Consider the following 27,207-nt stretch of genomic DNA (forward strand, 5'->3'; position numbering starts at 1 on the left):
CAACTCTCTTTCCCCCTTCCCCTCCCTATGGTCCTCTATTATAAATGTCCATCACCTGATAAATGGATCAAGAAGATGTGGTGTATATATATACAATGGAGTACTACATGGCAATGAGAAAGAATGAGCTGTGTTTTCACATGTAATCTATTCTTTGTGTAAAACATAGTGATGGTAGACAGTAATCAAAATATCAGATAAGAAATTTGAACTCAAACTGTCATTTTCTCTCTCTGTTGCTAATGCTTTTCAGGTATGATTTCTCTGGCCCAAAATAACAAAAAATAATAATCGGTACTGTCATGAGATAACTCAGTAGCCACTTCTAATCATGGCAAGTTGAGAAACCCTTATGAGGATTTTTATATCATACAAAGAATAATAATCAACATTACATTCCTATCCTGGTCAATAATCATAGTTGGAAGCTGACAGTTACTGAATGAATAAGTTATGGGAATAGGAGGTATAGCATAGTGAATATAGGCAATGATATTGTAATAGATTGTATGGTGACAAGTAGTGCTTTCATTTGTGGGGAACATAACATAGAGTATAGAGATGTTGTATCAGTATGTTATATACCTGAAACTAACATTGTGTCAACGATACTCAAATAAAAAAATTTATTTCTTTAATGTTGATTTCTTTATTTTGTGAGAGGGAGTGCACATGGCCATGAGTGGGAAGGGGCAGAGAAAGAGGGAGAGAGAGAGAGAGAGAGACAGACAGACAGACAGAGGGTTCCAAGCAGGTCTCCACACCATCAGTACAGAGCCCCATGTTGGGCTTGATCTCATGAACTGTAGGATCATGACCTGAGCTGAAACCACAAGTCAGACGCTTAACTGACTCAGCCACCCAAGAGCCCCAGTCAAGCACAAAAATAAAAAAAAATTAGTTTGAAAGTGAATTCTTCCTTTATTATCCAGTTAATAATTCATTTGACACCTCGGTCCTGAACCATTTTGACGCTCCAGAGACCCTATGGTTCTCTAGAAGATAAATTTACATGGATTGTTCTTACCGGGTCAAAGTAGTCTTCATTGCCTTGATGGTTCTTTAAGGCCTTCAACTAGATAATTATTCATTATCTGGCTTAGGCCATAATTTGTAGTTTTTAGCAGGAGATTAATTTTGACCCATAATAAACAACAGGAAGTACTCCCTATGAAGGATACTGCAAGACCATAAAAATGACTATGTAGTTTCAAGTCATGCAAAATGATCTTTATAATCAGTGAGGGAAATTGTGATTTTTTTCTGTGACCTGAGAAAATTGTTTCAAAATATTACAACTCTCTAATTTTCAGCTAATGGATGGGGAAATAACATCATAATAAAACTAATGTTTCTTTAGTACCTTGTAATTTAAAAGAAACACTGATAAAGGGTTCTATTTCTTTTTAGACAACTTATTAAGAGTAGTGTGAATAGTGCCTGCTCTCTTCTTACCATGTAACTTAGGATATAAAAGAATCTTACTGATGCTTTGGTGAATTATCATATCTTTTTCAAAGATTGAATCAACTTCTAATATTCTGTTACTTGTTCATTGTCATGATACATCTCCAGAGTTCCTTTCTTGGGAACATTTTCTTGGTGGCATCACGTCCTCGAGTACAGCTTCATCCTTTTTGTTACAGCCACTTCCCTTAATTATATCCCTAAGATCACTTTCCCCAAGTTCCTATAGCTTCATATCTAGCTAGACTCCTTCAAATCATGGGAGTGTTAACATTGTCATGATCAGCAATTTTATTTTAATCTACTTTTGTTCTATTGGAATTTCACATCTCATATTATCACATTCTGTTTCTTTGTTGCATTTATGTTTTGTTGTCCAATTTCCTATTTGGATTACCCATTTTTGAGTGATGTCACATGGGTTTATAATGGGGAAACAAAGAGGCAACACAGCCATACACTTTGCTGTCTATGTATGAACTGCATGATAGACACTTCATTACTGGCTGACTTTGAAAGAAGGCACTTGATTTGTCACTGATCATGGTCGAAAACTGTTGCATACAGAACGATCTGTGAACTGAAGAGCTAGAGTCTTTGTACTTGAAGCAGTTTCTCCCACTTATCAAACTGTGGTAATCAAAATGTGAATCAAGTTGTCCAGGACTGTTGTTATTTAACTAAATCAGGACAACTGAAATCTGTGCATATAGGACCATGTAGAGGGTCCTCCACTTAGTGAAAAGCTCTTTCCATGCGTGAAAAACAGAGGCTGGTGGAGTCACCACGAAGAGGCACTTTTCTCAGGATCTTGATCAGGCATTTCACCAGAGGAGAAGTTCAGTCTCTTAACTCTTCTGGCCTGCTAGCACCTCAGTTTTTCTGGGTCCTCTTTGCATAATGAGGGGTTCCTTTATTCACCTCATGTTTAATGAGGCACAGAATTTAGCATGCAGTATTGGCCACTTGGCATACAGAAAAATTGAGACACTTCACAGTCCACAAATGGCAAAATGACTTGTGAGCATTAATGGAACCAAGAGATTTCACCTGACTGACCATGGACCAGGTCTGAAAAGGAAGGGAGCCAGATGGAAGATGGTAAGTAAAGTGAGCCAGGGCTGTTGCAGTGGCTGGAACTGTGCATTGAAAGAGAGAATGGTGCTGCTGGACACCAGCTGTGGTGCCACTCTATGTGCCAAATGGAATTGCTAGTGTTTTATTGTTTTCATCTGGTTCATTCATTACCTTTAATCACCACATTATTTTTAATATTTTTGCTGAGGTGGAATAGCGTTGAAGGTATATCATGTATTAGATGAAAGACAAAATATGTCCCCTGATGTGACATTGTGAGGTTGACTTTGTGGCACAGAATAAATAATGTCCTGTAACTCAAGCTGTTACCCTCACTGCTGACTCACTGAATGACAGCAGAAAGCCACTCGAGTTTTGTATGTTTTCATTTCTAAGCTGTTGAGTAATTAAAGAGCTTACCCACATCACTGAGATTGGGGATTTATGAAGTATTGGTTTTAAAATATTTTGAAAGTTTTAGATAAAAAGTGTTATTTTAAACATTGTTACTAAGTTACCACTTAAACCATTGTAGTAATTGATACTTTCTAAATTTAAAATAGATCTGAGTATTACGTGTGTGCTTAAACACGTCATGTAGATAGCAGTACCAAATTAGGGATTTCTCAGGGAGTGGCAGTATGGGTAATATGACTTCTAATATTGTGGCAATATAATTGTGCTTTTAAGTGCTGTGTAGAAGGATGTAGTCGACTGAATCATATGAGAGTACCGTTTTTGAATGTCAAAAATTTTGGAGTATTGGGAATTCCATATATGTCATGTTTTATTATATATGTTTCAGATTTCATTTTTGGTTTAACCTGAAAGGCCAGGAATGAATTCCATTTCCATTCTTTACCCTAGCTAAGACTTTTAATCTCTCTCTAAGTCTCAGTTTCTCAGTTATAAATTGAATGTGATGTAGTTTGTCATTTCAACATTGTAGGGATAATCAGGAATATTTATTTTTCTCTAACCTCTTATCCCTCTGTATCTCCTACCTGCCTCTGTATATAAAAAATGGTAGATCTTTTATTTACAAGCCATGTGAATTTGACCAAGTTATGCAGCATCTCTAAGCCTCAGTGTTCAACTATAACATAAAAATAGTAAGTACTGAAATTGACTGGTATTTAGATTAAAGGAGGTGATACATGTTAAGTATTAAATGTAGTACCAGGAACTTAGTATATGTTTAACACCTGTCAAGTATTAATTTTATAACTTGAGAGCAGACATGAAGCATTATTTCTCATGCTTAGTTTCGGTTTACATTTTTGTCTAGTCAGAAATCTGTTGTGTGGCATTATGTGATTAATAAAACATTCTGATTAAGAAAAGTACCATATCTGTCATTCGGTTGTGCATAATAAGTAGGTAGTTAAAATGTTTAATTGAGTTAATTTCTCATTTAAGAAAAAAATAGATTACAGTTGACTTCCAAACCATTCAAAATATAATTTGTTTATCACTAAGAAAGTACTTCAGAATGCTGTAAAGCCTGAGGGTCTTTCTTAAAACCATCTGTTATCATTGCATTATGGATGTGTAGATGAATCAATTAATAGAGAATGTTAGTCCATAGAGTCTTGGATAAAATAGATTTTATTGTGTTGTTTAATTGACTCATCTTTCATTCTTTAAACAAATTCTGACTTTAATTATTGGAAGGCACAGTTTTCTTTGTGTCAGTGCCCTCTTCTCCCCAAGTGATGATCTCAATGGAGCCTGTCCTATTGAAAGGTACTGCTGGACTGCCTTTTCTACACATACCAGCAGTGGAGCCGGAGGGACCACCATGTTGATCTTGCCTTCTTTGGAAGGCAGTTGTGCCAAAGCTGTCTTGTTTGCTTCCCATTCGATCACACTCAAACCCAGTAGCCATCTGGCTTCTGACTCTGGGCTCCGTCTCTGCCGTCAGTGACCCTGCTTCTCTTTTGGATGTGATGCTTCTTTCTGGTTTACCTGGCTTTGACTCTTGGCTTTCACTCAAAGTCTTTGGCCTGACTTTGGACAGGAAGCTCTTGAGAGCACTCTGAGTTCAATGATTCCCTCAGAATCAATTTCCCTGGCTCTAATGAGCTGGCCCAGCCACAGGTTGGCCTGATTGGCCAGAGGATTCAGCCCATGCAAAAGAGCTTTGAGAGGTGGGAGTATTCATTAAGGCTCTGTGAGAAGTGTGAACACATGCAGAATCCTGACCTTAACAGTGTTCAGTTACTCTTGGGGAAAAATAGAATTTGTAAATCAAAATAAATGTTTGACCCTTAAGGAAAAACATCATTCGAAGCACAGAGTTTTATTTCACATGCTAGCATTACCTGGCTGTCCTCTGTGCATGTTTCTATTCTGTAGCGCTACTGAATACCACCTCAGCATATCAAAAATGCAGCTACTTGCTTTTTCCCTCTGCTGTAAAGAGCCTGGCACTAACTTCGTCTTCTGTCATCGTTGATAATTATTACAGAAGCCTTTCATCCCTGCCACTCAGAAGGAAATGCAAGCAGCACAAACCTCAAAGAGTCAGATTAGAGAGCTTTCATGATCGTTGAGGTCAGTTTTCCAACAAGTATTCTTGCAGGCATGATGAATTTCTAGGTGATTTTCAAATTTCACCTTAGAAATGCAAAGTTCCCCATTGTTTTATTTATGTCTCTGACACAAAACACTAATGGTTTCAAATAATAAGACAGAATGGAAAGTGTTGACATTATCAGTTTTCAATTAGCAATGTTTAAAGCACTTACTTTGAAGTAAAAATTTGCACATTTATGACATTTATAAATGAAAGCAGTTGGTTGACTGATTTTAATGGTTGAATCATGAGAAACGCCTATTTAGAAAAAGTGAAAACTGCCTCGTTCCCCACCCCCTATCTGATTAGCTTTCCCATGGAGCCATTTGTTTTGAACATGTCTGCTTTCTTTAATTAATTTTTAGTAACTGCTCTGTGTTAGGTAAGAGACTTGGGACCTTGGGAAGCCAAGGTCACTGATTTGAATATGGGACAACACTCAGATATTTTTTCTAAGAGGTCATGTTGGAATCCAAACCAATTATAAGATCAAAGCAGAGGGATACTGGTCCTCAGAAGAGACTGGAGCACTTCCCAGATGGCAGAAGGTCAGACAGTGGCCTTCAGTCAGGGCCCTTCTGATGGTGTGTTCCGGAGAACCTGACTCTAGGAAGCTAGGACGTGTGCGAGGTCATCAAGCTTAGAAGAGAGACTACAGGAACAGAGGCAGAATTTGATCAAATATGAATAGAGAACAGGGAAAGGAATCCATTTATTGAGGACTCACAGGAAACAGAGAGTCGAATCAGGTTTGATGCTCTTTGGCTGGCTTGACTACTAACATTCCTCCGGGACAAAAACTAGTCCCAGAGAATAGGGAGGGACAAATGTATATGTGGGAAGTAAAAGTGTTTGCTTTTTTGTGTGTTGAAGTGTTAAAGAAATCACAGAGACTATTGTAACATCAACCTCGTCTAGGATGCTGGTCGTTAAAGAGGAAATTCAGAGGTGATTTTCAAATGCATTGAGAAGGAGGAATTGATTGAACTTGTGGATTAGTTGGAGGTTGAGAAAGATGTCAGTGAGCTTTTTAAAGTTTTTGTGCCTGTGAGTTACCTGGGTGGCTCAGTTGGTTGAGCATCTGGCTTAGGCTCAGGTCATGATCTCACAGTTCATGGGTTCGAGCCCTGCGTCAGGCTCTATGCTGACAGCTAGCTCAGAGCCTGGAGCCTGCTTCGGATTCTGGATCTCCCTCTCTCTGATCCTCCCCTGCTCATGCTGTCTCTCTATGTGTCTTGAAAATAAATAAAACATATTAAAAAATATAAACTTTTTGTGCCTGGGACCACCTAATAGAAAAAGGATAGGTCAATTGGAGTTGCTCTTTGAGGTGAAGAGGAACATCCCTTCTGTGTTAAGCATACTGAGTTTAGTGTGATGGCGGAAATAGAGAAACAACTGAGCCATATGAGGAAAAATCATGCATGACCTACTACAGTGAGTATTCTTATATTCTTAGGTAACTATAACCATCCTACGTGATGATTTGTTAGTCTAATGTTTCTGTAGCTTGAAGTCCTGAGTGAATGATTGAGATGGTAATGGAGAAGGCATACACTTTAAGTTTACAAACACTTGGCTTTTTCTCTGAGGAAACCTCAAATGGTGCCTGATGCTAGTACTGTGGGAAGGGTGGAGGGTGCAGGGGCCCTTGATTGGGGCACTGGGGTAGCTGAAGAGGCTCCAGCAGCAGCATCTGGAGCCAAGGCCACGGAGCTTGCAGAGGCAAGGCCAAGGACAAGGAGTGGATCCCCATTACCATGCTGGGCCGCCTGGTCAAGGATATAAAGATCAAGTCTCTGGAGGAGATGTCTCTTCTCCCTGCCCGTCAAGGACTCTGAGATGAGTGACTTTGAACTGGGGGCATCCCTCAACGATGAGCTTTTGAAGATTGTACCTGTGCATGAGCAGACCCATGCTGGCCAGTGGACCAGGTTCAAGGCATTTCTTGCCATCAGAGCTTACGATGGACAAAGCATTCTGGGTGGTGAGTGCTCCAGAGAGGTAGCCACTACCATCTGTGGAGCCATCATCCTGGGCAAACTTTCCAGTATCCCTGTGGGACAAGTCTGCTAGGCCAACAAGGTGAACAGGCCCCACAGCGCCCCATGCAAGGCACCTGGCCGCCATGGCTCTTTGTGTATGGCCTTCATCTCTGCCTCCCAGAGGCACTGCCCCAGAAGCTACTGCTGATGGCCAGTATTGTGGCTGCCTACTCCTCAGCCCCGGCCTGCCCTGCCACCACGGGCAATCACCAAGGCCACTTTTGATGCCATTTCCAAGACCTACAGTTATCTCACCTCTTAACTCTGGAAAGAGACCGTGTTCACCAAGCCTGCTATCAGGAATTCACTGACAGTCTTTTAAAGACCTGCACCACAGTCTCCATGCTGGGAACTCAGGCCTGCATGTGGCCACCATACAGGTTTATACAAGAAATATAAAGTGAATTAAAGCCTGTTATTACTAATAACAAGTAAATTTACAAAGAATGTTTGCCTTTTTCTTCTGAAGTTTATTTTGAGAGAGAGAGAGAGACTGAGTGAGAGAGAACGAGTAAGCACAAGCAGGGGAAGAGCAGAGAAGGAGAGAAAGAATCCCAAGGAAGCCTTGTGCTGTCAGCACAGAACCTGATGTGGGGCTCGAACTCACGAGCCATGAAATCATGACCTAGACCGAAATCAACAGTCAGTCGCTTAACTGAGTGAGCTACCTAGGTGCCCCAAGAATACTTGCCTTTCCTTGTAAGACTGACTAACTTGAAACTAAAAAAAAATAAAACACTAAAGTATACAGTTGTTAAGCAAGAAAGCCAAGTTTTTTAAATATATAAAGAATGAGGCTGGGGGGATTTACAAACTCCAGGTATGGATATGATCACTAAAGAAGGGAGGGTAGAGCGAGTAGAGATGTGAGGATCTAGTTCTGGTGTAGAAAAAAATTTAATAATGTAACAGAGAGAGGAGGTATCCCAAAGGAGTTGTAAGAATTGCAGGAGAAAAATCAAGAGAAAATAGTATTTTGAGGAGCAAAGGGAAGTAGGTTTCTAGCAGGAAGTAGGCAAGACATCATCTATTCATGCTGGATCTGAATAGGCAAACTCTGAGCCCTTCTAAGTCCCCGGAAGCTGTGAAAGTGGTAGGCTAATCAGAGAATACTTCCAGTTGAGGGAACTTTCACTCCAGATCTGTAAATACTTTATGTCAAGATTCACATACCTTTTTGGGGGATGCAGCATGAGTCAAGGGTATTTCTTTAGGTGATGACAGTTGGCACAAATTTCAGAATTTAAGCAGCACGCGGTCCCACAGTTGTTCCACTTTGTCTGATCACGGGCTCTGGCCTTGAGTGCTGCTTCTTAAGCCTTTGATGGTCACTGGTGCCATTCACTGAGGCAAACTGGAAACATTTAAAATTTTTTTCTAATGTTTAGTTTTGAAAGGGGGGGGAGGGCAGAGGGAGGGAGAGACACAGAATCCGAAGCAGGGTCCCCCACCTGTGAGCTGTCAACACAGAGCCCAACACAGAGCTCAGGCCCACAAAACGTCAGATCATGCCTGAGACGAAGATGCTTAACCAACTGAGCCACTCTGGTGCCCTCAAACTGGAGACTTTGAAAAAGTGTGATCTCAGTGCTGCTTTGTTAGCCAGATGGGAATCTGGACTGGTACTAGCATGGGCCTCAGTGTTTTCACTGAAGGTGGTGGTGGTTTCTTTCTCTCAAGTTCTCGAACAGCCATAAAGGGACTCGGTGAGAACTAATAGCATTGCCAGTGAGTGTTGAACAAAAGTGGAAAAAAAAAAAAAACAAACTTCAGTCTTTTGTCTTGTAACACACTGATCATCCTCTACCTCTTTCCCTGCTAACAGTACTGATTTTCACATGTAGTGTAACCTACCTAAATTTCCCTGATAAGTTTGAAATGAGAGTTGAATGCTTTGCTAGGTTTCTTAAGGGTTTTTTTGTTTTGAGGTTGGCTCCTGGCCATCAAATCAGAAAGAGAGTTACCATTTGGTACGATGGTCCTTTGCATGAAGTTAGGGACTTGGAAAGTTCCATCTGCACTTTGCCCCAGGCGATGATACAGACATAGCGGATTTTTACCCTCTTAAGATGCTGCTCATCTTTAAAACACATACTGCTAAGGTCTTCATAGCTTCATTTGTCTTAGGAAGGGCTATTTTACTGCCTAAGAACATAGTCTCAGGACAGGTGGTCTTTGCCATCCACAATTCACTAACCAGAGATCTCCTGCCGGGTTCAGTGTAGGTTTGGATTTCGTCATGAAACTGAACCTCAAAGAACTACTTATAAGTTAGCAAAAGCGAAATTTCCTTCTACTTTTATGATTTTTAAAAAATTGGCATGCTCTCTGGGCTTTCTCATATACCTGTGTGGATGACTGTAAACAGAACATCTATTTTACTTGATTTCTCTTGCCCTGACCACTTTCACCTGTCAAATTTTCTTTCATCTCTTAACTTGAGGATTTTCCACTTTCTTCTGATCTTATTTTTTTATAATAAATCTCTGTCCTGTCAGGGTTCTAAGTAATACTAAGATACTTCCATCATAAATCATAAGTATCCTAGTGAAATAAAATATTATGGATTTTAGCAACTGATAACCTAGATAATTTTTGCAAGGAAGTTAGTATATATTAGAACATTCTAATGTTAAATGATAAAATGGAGGTTATATTAAGAAATGAGTTTTTTAGGTGCCATTAGCATCCTCATCACTTTCAAGAATGAAAATACTTTTTGTATATTATGTAACATTTCACATTTCCCTATTTAACAATATCTTTATTTTGAATTTAATGCTAAGTGAAATAAGTCAAGGACAGATACCATATGATTTTACTTATATGGGAAATCTAAGAAGCCAAACAGATGATAAACAAGAGCAGAGTACGGAGGCCAAACTTACGGTTGCCAAAGGGGAAGGGAGGTGGTGTATGGGCAGAATGGGTGAAGGAGAGTAGGGGCTACAGGCTTCCAGTTCTGGAATAAACAGATCACAGGAATAAAAGGTACAACATGAGGAATATAGTCAATGGTATGACAGTAGTGTTGTGGAGTGAGAGATGGTCACAACAGTTGTGGTCAGCATAGCTTATGGTATAAACTTGTTGAATCACTATGTTTTACACTTAAAACTACTGTATCATTATGTGTCAGCTCTACTCAAAATTCATATACAATAAAAAGTAAATATGTAGGAAAATGAAAGAAAGAAAGGGCACCAGATGGCTCAATCACTTAAGCATCTGACTCGTGATTTCGACTTGGGACATGATCTCATGCCTCATGAGTTCAAGCCCCACATCAGGCTCTATGCTGATGGCGTGTTGCTTGCTTAAAATTCTGTCTCTCCTCTCTTCCCCTTGCCTTGCTCACTCTCTCTCTTTGCTGGCTCTCAAAATAAATACTAAGAGCTAAAGGAAATTAAAACCTCATCCACATAAATTTGCAAGCATGAAAATGATTGCTTAAAATGTTGAATATGCCTTTTTATGTTAATGACATTAGTTTTTAAATAAATTATGCATGTTCAAAATTAAAGGCCAAGAAAGATATGAAGTCTCATCAAAAATACAAAGATTTCAAATTTTCTTATTAGAATCAAACTATAATAAATTTATTTTTATTCTAAATATTTCCTTATTAATAGGTATAAAGAGAGGAATAACTAGGATTTAAAAAAATGGTTACAAAACTAGGATTTTAGTGTGCATACAAATTTTAAATAAGCCAATTTGACAATAAATTATATTAAAAATTAAATAAAATCACCAAATTTTATTTGAATTCAGTAAGAGGAACAAAAGAAGTGAAGATAAGGTATTGGGTAAGCTTACCCCTCACAGATAATAATTTTTTCCCAGCCATAATGAGATATAATTGACATAAAACATTGTGTAAGTTTAAGAGGTACAACCTGTTGATTAGATCCACATATATATTGGAAAATGATTTCCCCCCAGAGGTTAGCTAACACCTCTATCAAGTCACATAATTACCATTTCTCTTTTGTGGTAACAACACTTAAGATTTATGCTCTTTGCAACTTGTAATTATATAAGATATTATTAACTGTAATTACCCTATTGTACATTAGATCCCCAGAACTTATTCATCTTATAACTGGAGGCGTGTACCCTTGACAACACCTATACACGTCCACTACCCCTAGCCCCTAGCAATTCCTATTCTCTGTTTATATGAATTTGGCTTTTTTAGAGTCCACATGTAAGTGAGATTATACAGTATTTGTCTCTCCCTGTCTGTCTTATTTCCCTTAGCATAATGATTTCAAGGCCCATCGACGTTATAAAACAGAGCCAATAATTTTGATTGTTTTTAGTATTTCATGAAACCCTTTACTAACTTTAAAGGATACAGTTAGTTATCTCTCTGTTTTGTGGTCTTTCATCATTAGGCAATTAATCTGCATCGACTCCCAAGTTAGGGACGAGGAGGAATAGGTTCCTTACGTGGTGTATCATTCTTATCTTTTATATTTGGGTTAATTAAAAATCAATTTTGGGGGGCATCTGGGTGGCTCAGTAGGTTGAGCATCCGACTTTAGCTCAGGTCATGATCTCCTGGTTCATGGGTTTGAACCCCGTGTTGGGCTCTTTGCTGACAGCTCAGAGCCTAGAGCCTGCTTCAGATTCTGTGATTCCTTCTCTCTCCCCCTTCCTTGATCACTCTGTTTTTCTCTCTCTCAAAAATAAACATTAAAAAAATTTTTTCATTTTGGGACACCCAATTTGAGGAGTTGCTTAACATGAGAATAAGACATAAATCTCAACTGAAGTAGGTGCTGAGGTGTTTGGTTGGTCTTCAACCAGAGTCCTTAAAGAATATGCTTTGACAGAGCAAATATCAACTAACTTAGGGAGTTGTTTCTTTCGTCATTGAGAGACAAGAATTAAGCGATGATGGCATAAATCAACCATTCCCTCAAAAAAAAAAAAGACTCAAAAGTCCTCTGTTCTCTGAGCACTGAGAGCCTATTGATAAGGTATGTGTCACACTGTCAGAAGGACCATCACAAGAACTGCTACTGCTCTGGGCTGTGGGAAAGTACAACTATACAAAATTGGTCTAGGAAAGATGCTACATGGGAGGTATTAATGTTCAGTAATTCCCTGTCCTTCTGTAAACTCCCAAAAGGAATTGTCTATAAATATATAAATATATATTACGGTTATGTGTGTATATCAGTTATGTACACACACCCACACACTTATACTTGAAGAGGGTACATAGTAAGTTGTAGAAGCCTTGAAGGGACTTGGACTTAATTTAACTTGCTTTACTAGGACCAGTCACATAGTATGCGTTTCTAACAATCTTGATTTTTCCTCCCAAATCTCAACCTGTAACTGTTATTTTGTGGTCCATATCAGGAAAGTACCCTTACTTCTTTGTCATACAATACTTACGAATTTAGTAGTTAGGATCTATTTTGGAAACAGAAGTTCCAGATAATAATTATTTCAAACATAGTATTTTTTAGACTTTAATAAATGTACATAGACATCAAATTATAACCAAACTAGACATTAATAAGCCTCCAGTATATATGATTCAAGAAATAAGAGGAATTACCTGTGGTTTTGGAATCCCTATGGGGAAAAGACTCCATTAAGACACCTGACTTTATTCCTAGTATTAATACTAACGTAGTATTAGCTGAAAGACACTGTTTCAATAATTTAAACATAATTTCTGCATTGTTTCCCTACACTTAATGACTTGAAGCATCATGTTATTGACTTAATCCAACAAATATTTATTGAACAAGTACACTGTTTAATTATCTGGAAAATGTGAACCCCTTAATGTTCTCTAAATCATTCCTATTAGCTCAAGTAGCAGTTCTGAACATTACAGTCTCCTAGATAGCCTTAAAAATTCCAATTCCAGGGGCAAGTGGGTAGCTCAGTCAGTTAAGCATCCGACTCGATTTCAGCTCAGGTCATGGTTTCGCAGTTTGTGAGATCAAGCCCTGGATCTTGCTCCGTGCTGAGTATGCAGCCTTCTTGGGATTCTCTTTCTCCCTATCTCTCTGTCCCTCCCTGGCTCATACACTCTAGCTCTCTAAATAAATAAACATTTTTTAAAAATTCCAATTCTGAGGCCATACCCCAGTTGAATGAAATAATGATTACTCAGGATAGAATGCAGGCATCAGTACGTTCTTGAGGTTCTCAGGTGATGCCATTGCGCATCTCTGAGTTAAAAACAATTCTCTTTCATTTATAATCTGATGCCTCACTTTGGTATTTGACATTTATTGTGTATTAGTGTTGGTAACTCCAGTTTTCTTTAACGTGTTGTTATAGAAAAGATCAAAATTAGTTCCCCCCCCTTAATTTTCTCTCTGCGATAAGGAGAATGAAAAGGTGAAAAAACCCCACCTTAATCTGAAGTATATAGGCTGAGTCTAAAATGTGTTAGATTGAGTTTAACTGCTATTGCTTCTGAAAAAAAATATGAAGAATGAAAATAGTGCTAGATGCAGAATTGGAATTAGAGCTCATAGTTTGTACAGCATGACATTATATTACACAAAAATAAACTAATTTATTTACTTCATACACTTACCAGTATTGGTTAGAGGGATGAATAAGAAAAAAAACCTATGAAAGAAAACAAGTGGAAATACAGCTAGACTTAATGGGATGGAAATGGGAAGCTTAAAAACCTCAGTAAGAAATGTTTGCACTCAAAGTACACTGTTTTCACCATCAATTTATGGCTGTGTGTTCCTACCTTGCACTTAAGGTAAGGAAGGGTGTAAATTCATGTCATAGCAGTTAAGTTTCTAGGACTTGCTAGAAAATAGAATGATCCAGAGACACCTGCTACTCTGATGGAGTGTTGCTTTGTTTTTCATGCCAGTCCCTATCATTGAATCTAGCTTTGCTGGTGTCCTGTCTAAAAGCTTAAACCTTGGAATAGCTAAGTACATTTTAGGTTCAGTCCTGCAAAGAGTTTGTTTCTATAAAAGGCATATATCTTCATGATGCATTCGTGGGGGAGGCTAATTTATTTCCCTTATGTCTATGAGTAATTTTTTATTATTCAAGATAACTTATAAGAAATAAGATTGGAATCCTTATTGTGCTCAGTTGGCTTTCTTAAGCTCCTGGATGAAGACAAATAAAGTGTATGAGTCACAATCTGGGCTATGTACCTTAGATTATTTTTCTTTGCTCTTCAGCATCTGAGCTCTGTAAATGTAGTGTTTGGAACTGCTCTTGAAAATCAATATTTCAATCATTTTTATAATTACAGTTTTACCTACCACTTTCCTTCACTCTATAAACTAGATAGATGTGAAAATATTTTGACTCAATATTTTAAGTAAGTTGAGTCATATTTAGAATGCATTTGTTACTGTGTGAAATTGGCCACTAACCTCTTGGTGATCCAGCCTTTTGCATAAGCTTTCCCCCCAACACACCCCTCCCTCCACTCTGCTCCCTTTCAAGAAACAAATTTTCCTCTTTCTCTTATAGGATCAAATCCCTTTCTGGGAAAAGCTTCCTTTGATCCCCAGGGTGAGTTGATTTCCACTGTATTGTATGTTCCCTGCTACTTTGCCCCCCCTTTTTTTGTTTTTTAAAATTAGGTCTGAAATTTTAATTCCAGTGTAGTTAACATACAGTATTACATCAGTATCAGGTGTACAATATATTGAACCACTGTTCACGAGTTCTCTACGTCTTTACTCAGTGCTCATCATGATAAGTGTACTCTTAATTCTCCCACCCACCTCCCTTCTGATAGGCTTTATTTTAAAAATACACATTTTTTAATGTTTGTTTCTGATAGAGCAAGAGTGGGGGAAGGAGCAAAGAGAGAGGAGAAAGGGAATCCCAAGCAGGCTCCACACTGTCAGCACAGACCCTGACACACGGCTCCATCTCATCTGTGTCATCAACTCTGAGATCATGACTTGGGCCAAAATCGAGAGTTGGGGGCTTCACTGACTGAGCCACCCAGGTGCCCCCTGTTTTATTTTAAACAATTACCCTTGGTTAAAGTGTTTTTTCCCCCAGTAAGAACATTTTTTAACTTGAAGCATACTTCAGAATACGTGGTTCTAAAAGATCTATATAAAACATTCTATCCAAGAAAAACAGAATACACATTTTCCTCAAGTCCACACAAGGAGAATCCCCTAGTTAAATCACGTAAAAAGAGATATAACAAAGATTGCAAACTTAAGAATATTGAAATCATACCAAGGGTATTTTCTAACTACAGTGGTACAAAACTAAATGTCAATGATAAAACAAAGTTGGAAAATCTGCAATGTAAATATTAAATATTTAATATGTAAATATTAATATGCCACTGCTGAAAAAAGTGGGCCAAATAAGAAATCAAATGCAAATCAAAATATGTCTCAAAACCAGAGAGAAAAACCCACAATATTCTAAAATCTATCGGCTGTAGCAAAAGCCGATGTTAGGGGGTGCCTGGGTGGCTCGGTTGGTTAAGCGTCTGACTTGATTGCAGCTCAGGGCATGATTTCATGGTTCATGGGTTTGAGCCCGGTGTTGGACTCTACACTGGCAGTGCAGAGCCTATTTGGGATCCTCTCTCTCCCTCTCTCACTGCTACTTGCCCTGTCTCTCTCAAAAATAAATAAATTAAATAGATGTTAGGTGAAATATACACTGTAAATGCTTATAATAAGAAAGGTAAAGAATAGCATAAAATTGAAAGTAATGTCCAGTTTTTCCAAAAGAATAAACAAAATTGGCAATGCTTTAACAGCATTGAGAAAATAAGAGTCAGAAAGCAAAGTGAGAAATGCAACAAAAAACAATGCAGCACGTGATCACAGAAATGCATAATGTGATAACAGATTACTATAAGAATATATACTAACAAATCAGATAACTTAGGGGAAAAAAGGTAATTCCTCAAAATGTACAAGTTACCAAGATTGAGTCATGAATCTTGAATCTAAGAAAAAAGAAAAATTTTTAGATCAATAACAAGAATGAATGAATCAGTGTCTCCTGGCACAGAAAGGCCCAAGACTATGTGGTTTTGTTGGTGAATTCCAGCAAACGTTAAAAAAAAAAAAAAAAAAACAATGGCAATCTTTATCAAAATATAGGCAGCGCCCCTGCCTGATAGAGAACTTAAAGAAACAATCTCAAGGATCCTCACTGGAGTTGAGGAAAGAATGGAAGACATCAGGGAGACCCTTGCCACAGAGAGAAAAGAGTTAAAAAAGAGAGATGAAGAATGCAATAAATGAGACTGGCAACAGGCTTGATGCAATGAGGAGCAGGCTGGGAGAAGCAAAGGAATGAATTAGTGACCTAGAAGACAAGATAATGGAAGATAATGGAAAATAATGAAGCTGAACAAAAGAGTGAAAGAAGAATAATGCAATACATCGTACTTCTTTAAAACAACTGTCCAAGTGAAAGTGTTTATGTAGTTATTTAACATTTTCTCCCAGCTCAACTGAAAGTTTTATGAAGAAAGGGACCACGCTAACAAGACATTTATAAATATAATATTAATGGGGTCTGACTTCACTTTCCCCCAAAGTGACAGATCCGTTTAAGATCAGGCCCATGTTATTCTTATTCATTGCTCTGTCTTTAACTATTTGGTATAACATCTGGCTCATGGTATTCACTTAGTAAATGGCTGTTGAGTGAATATATGAATGTCTGAATGAAACATTACCCTTTACTATGGTGAAGTTTCATCTCTTTGGTTTTATTTATTATGGCAGATTGTCTAACTTTTACATAGCAGGTTTAATTTTTAATTCCTAGTTCTTTAGTGTTTGCATAGTAGGTATATAGAAGAAAGATACTTGGGATTCATGTCAACTTTCAATCTTGAAATATCTTGTAAGATCAAGACTATATAACATAATTTATAACCAAGAATGATTTGTGGATTTTGAATTCTGACGATAACACAATAGCTAAATAGAAATGGGTGGATATAAGTATATCTATTCAACAAGATTTAGATTCAACAAGAATTAGAAAGTCAGAATTTGAGAACCAGAACAACGATAGGTTAATTTAGCATAACCAAGACCTGTTATAAATGAGCAATTGCAAGTGATTGGTGACTTACCCAAAGTCATAAAGATAGTTAGCTGTAGAAGAAAATTTTAATTTCATTTTCTGAGTCCTTATTAATTGGACAATACTCCACTGTTTTCCTACATATGAAAAACCAGATTTTGAATGAATGTGAGACCAAACCAGATTTGTTCATTTCTCTTGAGTACAGTCGGGAGGCTGGGATAAAGGCTTTCAGCAAGCAACACAGCTACTAGAAACATGGCCACAGAACCTTACATTACTTTTACCATGATGTGGCATCTGTGTCAGTCACACTTCTTTTTTGGGATCTGAAAATGAGTAACTTGTCTCTTACTGGTCACTTGCTGCGCACATGTACATGAATGAGTTCCCGAGCATCCCTGAATATGCCTGACTCTCTGGATCTGTCTTGAGTGGCACATCTTTCCAATACTGGCCCAAGAATGTGTTTGAACCATATGAGTTGTGGTATATGACAGTAGGTATTCAAAAAGAATCAGAAGCCACACAGGTCAAATTGGAAATGACTCTGTTTACATGTCTAATATCTATTGCATTTTGCCTATTTGAGGGAAACATAGTAGCCATTGATAACTGTACTTGGTGGGTGCCAAAATCATGACATTCGGGGAGGCTTAGGGAAATAACTGAGATCTTTAAAAAAATTACTACAAGGTGTTTGGAAATAAATACTTCCAGATCTCTTGGACATGGGTTATAACATAATGCATTCTGACACATTTGTTTCTGATTTTCTTCCCACTAGAAATGGGTAATTAAGCAAACAGAAAGCACACGAAGTATATTGTTGAGGAGGACAAAGAAGAAAAGCTTCAACAAAATTTGGTCAGGCCCTGGTCATAGAATGTAAAGATTGCTTAAATTGCTGTCATTGAAGGAAATCTTAGTTACTGGGAGAATGCCATAATTGGAAGGAAAATGCAAACACTGTTCTGAGGGAACTATCAATTCTTTGCTTTCAGGCTATTCATTTGTTTAAGACTAAATGTGCAAGCTAGACCACAGAACACCAAATCACCTTGGAGTTGCTGCCTCGGCAGTGGCACGACAGCTAATAGAGACAGGCTTGCATTTTCTCCTGAAGTCTTCTATCTTGCTTTAGTGTCATTGAACAAGGGCTGTGGAAGTGTCAGAAAAAAATATTTATTGCTCTTCCATATGTCACTGCCCTCCTGCCACTGACATGTGTACTCATCAGTCAAACGGAAACTACCCACCATGTTTGATTTACTGCAGTTGAAGGGAATCTGTTTGTGGGTTCCTGTAACATAAACCATTTTGCTAGAGATTAATGCTCTGATTTGCATGTGGCTCATGGGAGTTATATCATTAGTTTTCATGATACATCAGGACTAAATGTAAGAAATGCAACTCTGTTTCTTCTCTGTGGGGTTCTGTTCTTTTTCTTTCCCTTCCCTAACCTTTTCATTAACTTTCCCCTTGTTTTTCAGTAAGGCATTATTTACTTTCTGTCTTCTCAGGACTTGGTAGAAGATAAAGTGATTAAGTTTTCCCAATATAGAAACTATGAATAGAGGTGGCTGGCTCGCTCAGTCAGAGGAGCATGCGACTCTTGATCTCGGTGTCATGAGTTCGAGCCCCACATTCAGTGTAGAGATTACTTAAATAAATAAACTTTAAGAAAGAAACTGAATAAATTCCCTCTTTAGAACACCTGGAAAATGACTTGATTAGCAACAAACTAGTCTTGGCAATGGACTTTTAACAAACATATTATGGTGAACCTGCGGAAAAATACAATTGACTTTTCTCACTGACATCCACATTCCATTTATACTCTGTGAGAAGTGTGGAGTAGGAAGGTCTTCAGAGCTTTCAGGGTCACTCAGTTGTAAGACAATTATCTCACGCTATAATTCTACTGTATAGAATTAAAAATTTATCTGTATTGTGACATTTTTGTGCTATGAGTAAAAAGCATCCTTTCGGTGCATAAATGAACTACCTGGACTGGCCACACCTGGTTGCTACATTGGTGTCTGTGATGATGGCAGGATGAAGGACTATTCAGGTGCCATTTCAGAAGGTGGGAAACAATCTATTGAGATATTTCGTCCATGTATGAACATCTTCCAAAATGTCCCGAAGCCTATCATTCTATTTGCCTACTGCTCCTGCAAAGAAGGTATTTTTCAAAATAAAATAAGAAAGGATTTTATGGTAATAGACAAAACCAAAATCATCTGCATTTTTCAGAAAATAGCATATTATAAACATTTCACAAAGTTTAAATTTAGGCAAGTGTCTGGTGTGGAACTTGAACTTGTGTCAATAACAGATATTTTAAATACTGAGACATAAGAGGGGATATCAATGATCTGTATGTCTAGAGTGACCTACGAATATTTCAGTGGCTGACTTCACACATGTATTAAACTCACAGCTGAGACTGGAGCTGAGTGCCATCATCGTACGCCCCCTGAGCCAGGGGCGCTCTGTTAAGGCTTCTTATCACTTCTTATCACTCACGCTGGCCAGATACACATCCTTACCTGAATTTTTACTTCTCACACATGCCATCTTATCGAAGCTTATTTTGGGACCTCTAGTCTGTCTCATTTCTCTACCAGAAATGTCTAGTAACCAATTAGGTCCTAGAGTATTCTGTAATTCTAGAATTTTTGGAATCATCCTCACTATATTCTCTTTAGCCTCAGGCCATCAGAAACTGGCTCATTACCAGTGTATCTTTAGTTACATGTGGACACCAAGAGAGTAATGGTGATTAAGTACTTGGACTCGAGTAGGACACACAAGGGGTTTGGATTCCATTTGCACAGTTGTGTGATTTTCACTAAAGTATTCATTCTTATCTTCAGTTTCTTCTTAAAATGTGGTTAATAAAACGTGTGAAACAATTAGCAAAGTACTTGGCAGGTGGAAATTACCAATGAACTGTCACGCTTCCTATCTTTATGAACAATATTTAACCTCCTGGAAATTATCTGACAACAGACCATAACTGCTGTCCAGGCCACCTCTGAATGGTGGGATACCACGGGGAAGTGAGAGGATTGAGGGCAAGATGTGGGAAATACTTACTAGGTGGATTAAAGCAGGTGCTTTTTCAGGTTGGCTGCGGGAAATCCACCTAGGCAAGAAAGGAAACTGAGGGAATGTCTGCTCTGAAGATGGAGGCATAGCAGAATGTCGAGTATGTGGAACTGTCCTGCTCTGTGATAGGAGTGGAGGTGTGCTCATGAAAGTGACCTGAGCCAGGCACCATTTTTCTGGGAGACTAGTAATTCACGATAGCTGCACTTCATTTCGTGGATAAAAGTTTTATTAATTAAAAGGGAAAGGAAATATATGGAATTAAACAATTATAGTAAACGTAAAGAGGAAGAGCTGTATAGAGAAGTACAAAAAAGGGTTAGTACATCAACTGGGGTACTCACAACACGCAGCCTTCTGGCTGGGGAAGGCCTGTGGTGAACAGTGTGGTTGGAGCCCCAATTGAGGGTCCTGGGCATAGCGTCGGCCCCTGAGGTGAGGCTTGCCACTATCTGTCCCCGCCAGGGCAATGTGTACAGTTCTCGTGTGTGACCTCTGGTTAGTCATTAAGTTTGCCTCAGTGTAGTGGTGAGGAAGCTGGGATTTTTTTTCTCTGTTCTTATATGTCACAATCTTAGGTGCCTGGGCATCTGCATATTTCTCTTCCCTCCCTGATCTATTCCAGGGGGCCAGCCTGGTCTGGCGCAAGGAAGTAAGGCAAGTTAATCCCTCTTGGCAGCAAGAACAGAAGGACCAGTTCTTATCCCGAGGCCCGATAAGAAGGAGTGCAAGCCAACCTAGTTCCCCATGATTGTGAACGTGTGGCTCTGGGAAGAAATGTATGAAAAGTCACACAATCAAGTTCTATACAGAACAGAGACCTACCACCCCTATTGCTAGGTGCTTTGGTGGAATGTCCAGGTGTTTGTAGGTGTATGTGTCTTGAGGATGGGTGCTGCTTTTTATAATTACCAGTATTGTTTGACTTAGGCCAACAACGAACATTGCATTAGTGCACTTTAATGGTGCTCCTTCTAACTGGGAAATGCTTTTTTCCACAATTTTCAGGGTATGATGATGCATATGCAGTATAGTGAAGAACAAAAAAGATGAAAAAAATTTCCCACAATTTTCTATTGGAAAAGTGAATATTTTTATATTAGCTATTTATTTTAAAGTATATGCAGTAGATTTTAAACCTTTCTATGTATGTTACCTTTTCAATTGTGGTAATTATGGAGTCACAGAGTACCTATTTCATTTATGGCAGGAACACATACAGATCTTATTTTATTCTGTCTATTTTGCATTCCTCCTCTCATTATACTTTCTTCACAGCTGTGAAACAAGTATTTGTACAGTGATGATACCTTGTCACCCTCTTCTAGACATTTTACCACAAAACAAAAAAATGCCCCTGGAAAAATTGTAGAAAAGCCAAACAAGCATTGTAATATAAACAGCAGGAATTCCTTTTGATTACACAATACATCTTATAAGAACTTTCATTTAATAATTTAAATATAAATGGATTATATTTATAAGATAAGATTGCAGTCTTCAAGTAAGCTTAATGTCTCCTGTATACTTTCTCAGTGACACCTACCTAAACGTACACAATCGTGCACATAGCCAAGGATTATATTTTATTTTACCATCTCTTCTGTGCTTTTTTCCCACAGATTATCCTCTGCTGGTTTATTTAAGAGATTAAACTATTAGGATTAAATGGAATCTTAGAAATAAACCACTTCATTGATCATGAGTAAAATCATTAGCCATTCCAATTCTAAAGGTTTTAATTTGATCTTTGTGTTCCACTAGCTTTTGTGTTAGGAGTTTCTCACAATTCCAAGGATATGTTGGAAGCCCTTGTTACACCATAGTCCACCCCTCTCATAGCTTCTGACTGCATTGGGGTATTCCCTTAGAAAAATATATTGTGGTCCTCAGGGGATTGCCTACAACAAAGTAGAGAAGGACTGGAGATTGCCCTTCCTTACCATTTGAACAACTCCTAGGAAACCTACCACTACTATTGCTAGGGGTTTTGCTGAAATGAATAGTGGTATGTATATTTTTGTGCCCGGAGATGGGTTGTTAGTGGTGCCCTCTTTGAAGGGGAAAAGATAAAGCAGTAACTCATTTTACATAGTCTAAACCTAAGTCCATATTCCTACTGCTGCTTATGTAGTGCTACATATAGGAAGGAAAGGACGCTGCTAAGGGAATAGGTCTTAAAGCTTCTTATCACAGTAAAAAGAGTTTCTGTACTTTGGTGATTATTTTTCACTATGTACAAATATTGAATCATGTTGTACACCTGAAACTAATACAGTGTTACGTGTCTGCTATACCACATAATAAAAGCAAGACGAGCACATGAAAATAAAATGTAAATGTTTTCCAGTTAATCTCTCTGGGCTCTGGGTAGAATTTCGTTCAGGCCATTTCAGGTAAATGAATATGTCTGCTTTAAATATCTTCATGAAAGGATTTGTTCTCTTTTCCAGGGTCTTGAGAAGATTCTCTGGGAAATTGAACTTTTCACATTTTCCTCAAGTCTCATCCTCATTATTCTTTGTTCCTTCTATTACAGGACTCCAAGATTTGATTTTAGGCTCTTCTTTGATGTCTCATTTTCTTGCTTTCACCCATATTTTGACTCCTAGCCAGGTCCTAAAGACTTCTTTATTTAATTATTTCCAGAATCTGTGCTTTTTAGCCATCATTGTTAATAGATTCACTGTCAGGCATGGTCTCTGGCCACTCATCTCCCTTATGCCAGCCTCACCAAGGTGAGTTTACCAGTTTAATCAATAGCAAAGATTGTGGGGAAACTAAACTTGCTGTGTATCTGGCTTCATGCAAATTTTTTCAAAATTTTGTGTTTACTGCCTTTTGTATGAAAGTAATTGATGCTTTCTTCCAGTGCCTTCCATCCACGCATCCATCTCTCCATCAGAAAAGAAGTGATCTTATAAACATTCTATTACCCCTATAAGTAATACCCACACATGCACACAAGCACACACACACTCACATAGTCTAAAAGCTTATATACCATGAATCTGGGATGAATAGCTTTTCCTGTTTAAACTGTCATTGACTGTGCTTTAAATGGATATTTCTTAATAATACTCTTAATCCAAAAGCGAAAAAGAATTTTCTCATAATAGTGGGTGCATTATCTTACTACATTGAAAGAATTGACTTCACTGTGAGAAGCCAATGACATTTGGACCAGTTTCTTAGCAGATTCTAGGATTAACTCTTTGAAGTAGATTTATTTCTCCATGGGTAAAACAAATAAGAATGTTACCAGTACTGTTCTATAGAGATACCAAGTGCCTTTACAGGCATCCCAGAGGTGTGTAAAGAAACGGAAGAGTTAAAGGGGACAGGATGATACAAGTGAATTAAATCTTTTTCAAATGCACAAGAAACTTAAAGGGCTAAACATAAAAATGAATCAAAACTGGGAAGGAAGGGACAAACAGGAGAAGATAAAATTTCCAATTATGTTGTTGAAGGTGAATTGATACATTGCACATGGGAAATTTTAAATGTGTTCTTTTAGTTTTCGAGAGCAATAAAATGCTGTCTACATGTATTGTCATAAACATTTTAAATTTTCCATAGAGTTAGAATCTTCCTTTCATGCGGGAAAAACTTAAATCATTCGTCAGGAATATATATCAGGTGTATCCATTTACATAGAAAGAACCATGAGATTTAAAATACAGTAAAACCTTGGTATGTGAGCATAATTTGTTCTGGAAACATGCTTGTAATCCCAAGCACTTCTATATCAAAGTGAATTTCAAGAACCATTGGCTGAGTTGTGATCATGTGACATTGATCGTCCTGTACTACTCGTATTGCAAGACATTGCTTGTTTATGAAGCTAAAATTTATTAGAAAGCTTTGCTAGTCTTGTGGAACACTCAGAAAACCAGTTCCTCAAAGTCCAGGGTTTTAGTGTATATAAATTAGTTTTATACTTTAAGCGCAGTGAGGAACCTGGGTGAGGACGGGTGGGGGGAACGAGCTGTTTAATCAGAAGATACAGTCTGTGGACTAATTATTAGATCATGATGCAAGCGTTCTGGGAACATAAGAAAGTCCCGAACAAAGACAGGGAGACAAACCTTCCTCACTTCCGTGGGAAGGATCCTGCCTGGAGTCTTTGGGGAATCAGATTCCTGGCATTACTGTGTGATGCTTCGTGGTCTCCTGTGCTTTTCCTCTAGTACATCCCAGAGATGCCAGCTCCAAACTCTACGCTACATCCCGGTTATCCTCTTGGGAGAGGCTTAAAACAACTATCAAGTTCAGAGAGAGAAAAGGCTACAAAAGTTGGTCCCCAAGTAGGTGATTGTAGCAGCCAGGACTGAATCATTAGTAGCTGATTTAAAAATTCTAACAGTATTTGAGAGGAAAAAAAAAGCCACCTGGGGAATTCAGGTTTAAAATATGCTCGCTCTCTCTCTCTCTCTCTCACTTTTCGCTTGCTCGCTCGCGCTCTCTCTCTCTCTCTCTCTCTCTCTCTCTCTCTCTCTCTCTCTCTCGCTGCTCTCGCTGCTCTCGCCCTCTCTCGAACACATACATACAAACAGATGAATGTGTAGGTAGATAGACATTCTCCTTTTTCTTCTCTTGTAAAACTGAGTACAGAAGACTTAAGAAATAACAGGGATTTGATTTATCTTCATGCCTTTAACAGCAGTAACCGGCGGGGGATTAAACTCTGGAGGTCAGGTAGTAAAAGAATGAGAAACAAATGATGAGAGCCATATAATTGGTCTAGCTTACTATCTTTAGAGGGTTTTCAGGCCATGGTGCCACTGGGGGGCTGAAAACCCAGGCAGAACACAGTGGACTTGGTGATTTGGAGGGTCCAGGGAGACCGAGGTGACGAGAGTTTGTGGTATAGACTGTTGGAGAGGCGAGAGCTTCATTGACTGAGAACTGCGCAGATCTGCAAAGGATCCCGCTGAGGTACTGAGCTGAGCACTGATCCTCACATGCATGTGAGGAAACTACTCCAGGTGAGGCAGGGAAAAGCTAAAAGAATTAAAAGTGAAAGTGCTGGATACATGCTGGGCGTTGGGCACAGTCCCTGTTCCCATCAGTCAGGCTGATGAATACAACATTGGGTAGAATACACAGGAAGTTCTTGTCTTGGTAGGGAGCCACGATAAGCCCTATACTAAGCCCTAATCTTGTCCTGCCAAACTAGTCTTAAAGGAAGATTTGAAAGGATCAAACTCTTCCAAGAACTTACTGGTATCCCACAAGAAAGCTGAAGACTGTTTTAGGAATACAAGAATATCCAGGTCTGAGCAAAGTAAAAATCAGTGTCTACAATACAATAAAAGTTTACCAAGACTGCAAATAGATGGGAAAATAAGACCCATGGGGAGGAGATGAATCAACACTGACCCAGAACTGACAGATGATTAGCCCATTTGTGTTTTACATACATGTTATTGCTAGATGTTCTTCTAGATAGTATTCTGTACCTTTAGCAGTATACAAAATGTGCCCATGGTAACGGAGTATAGTGTGTCTTAGTTATCTGAGTGTTCATCATCAGAGTTCCTTCTGTGGTTATATTATAGGAAAAGGAAAGTCACTGCAATGTTAAAATGTCTGCTAGTAATAAAGAGGTATGCATATATGACCTTTATTATGTTGAAGTATGTCCCTTCTCTACTGAATTTCTTAAGAAATTTTTCTCATAAATGGATCTTGAATTTTGTCAAATGCTTTTTTGCATCTATTAAGTTGATACGATTTTTATCTTTCAGTGTGTTCATGTGGTGTATCATGTTTATTGATTTGCATATATTGAACATTTTCATTTCCCAGGGATGGATTCCATTTGATCATGATGTTCGGTTTTTTTTTAATGTGCTGTTGAATTTGATTTGCTAGTATTTTTGTTGAGAATCTTCACATCTGTGTTCATCAGTGATACTAGCCTGTAGTTTTTTGTTTTTTTTTTCCTTCCTGTAGTGTCCTTATCGGGCTTTGGTATTAGGGTAATGATGGCCTCATAAAAATGAGTTTGGCAGTGTTCCCTCCTCTTCAGTTTCTCAGAAGAATTTTAGAAGGATGGGCAGTACTAATCATTTAGCAATATGTACATCTGTGAGATCCTTATATTGTGGACCATAAACATATACAATGTTGTATGTCAATTATATCTCAATAAAACAGGAAAAAAGAAGAGTTGTACAGTTAGCTCTCCCCAACCTCCCAAATCCTTCTCTACTTAGCACTAATGTCTGTCCTGGTGATGTTCCCTGATGGTCTGGAGCTTCAAAGATAAATTGAAATCACAACTGAAAACAATTGCAAAAGCCCTTCAGAATTGAATGACTTAAATAATAAAGGATTAATGGAGTACATTTTAAACAAGGATAAAGCTTTCTAATATTTCTTACAAATAATCCTTTTAAAGGAGCTCTGACTTTAAAAGCCATCTAAAATTAAAAGTGAGGTGGAATTTCTGATGAATTTTTTTTTCATCTCAAGTTAGTAGCTTAGTTAACCACTTGTCACTCTGCAGAGTTTTTTCTCATTTACATATTTAAGGATATAAATTTCTCTGTGTCACTTGTTACAGCCAACAATTTTGGATATATGCAGTTCTGATTGTCAGTTCTAAATCATTTTAAATTTCTATTTAGAGTCTGAGTCATTTAGAAGTAAGTTGTTTCATATGTAGGTATATATTTTTGGCCGCCATTTTGATTGTTGATTTCTATAGGGTGATACTTATTTCTCAGGATGGTTGAGTTTTTTTGGTAGTTGAGCCCTTAGTCTATTTTTATAAATATACACACTTGAAAAGAATATGTATGATTTGATTGTAGTTCTGTAACTATGTGCACCATCAAGCTTGTTAATATTGTACTTTAAATT

The 27,207-nt window shown here is 38.1% G+C and overlaps 1 pseudogene; it reads left to right on the plus strand.

The window, feature by feature from the left end:
* LOC115283351 overlaps window positions 1-7,566 on the plus strand; it is a 31,598-nt pseudogene extending 24,032 nt beyond the window's left edge.
* The last annotated feature ends 19,641 nt before the right edge of the window (window positions 7,567-27,207 follow it).

The sequence above is a fragment of the Suricata suricatta genome, chromosome X, assembly GCF_006229205.1.
Source record: "Suricata suricatta isolate VVHF042 chromosome X, meerkat_22Aug2017_6uvM2_HiC, whole genome shotgun sequence".
NCBI lineage: Eukaryota > Metazoa > Chordata > Mammalia > Carnivora > Herpestidae > Suricata > Suricata suricatta.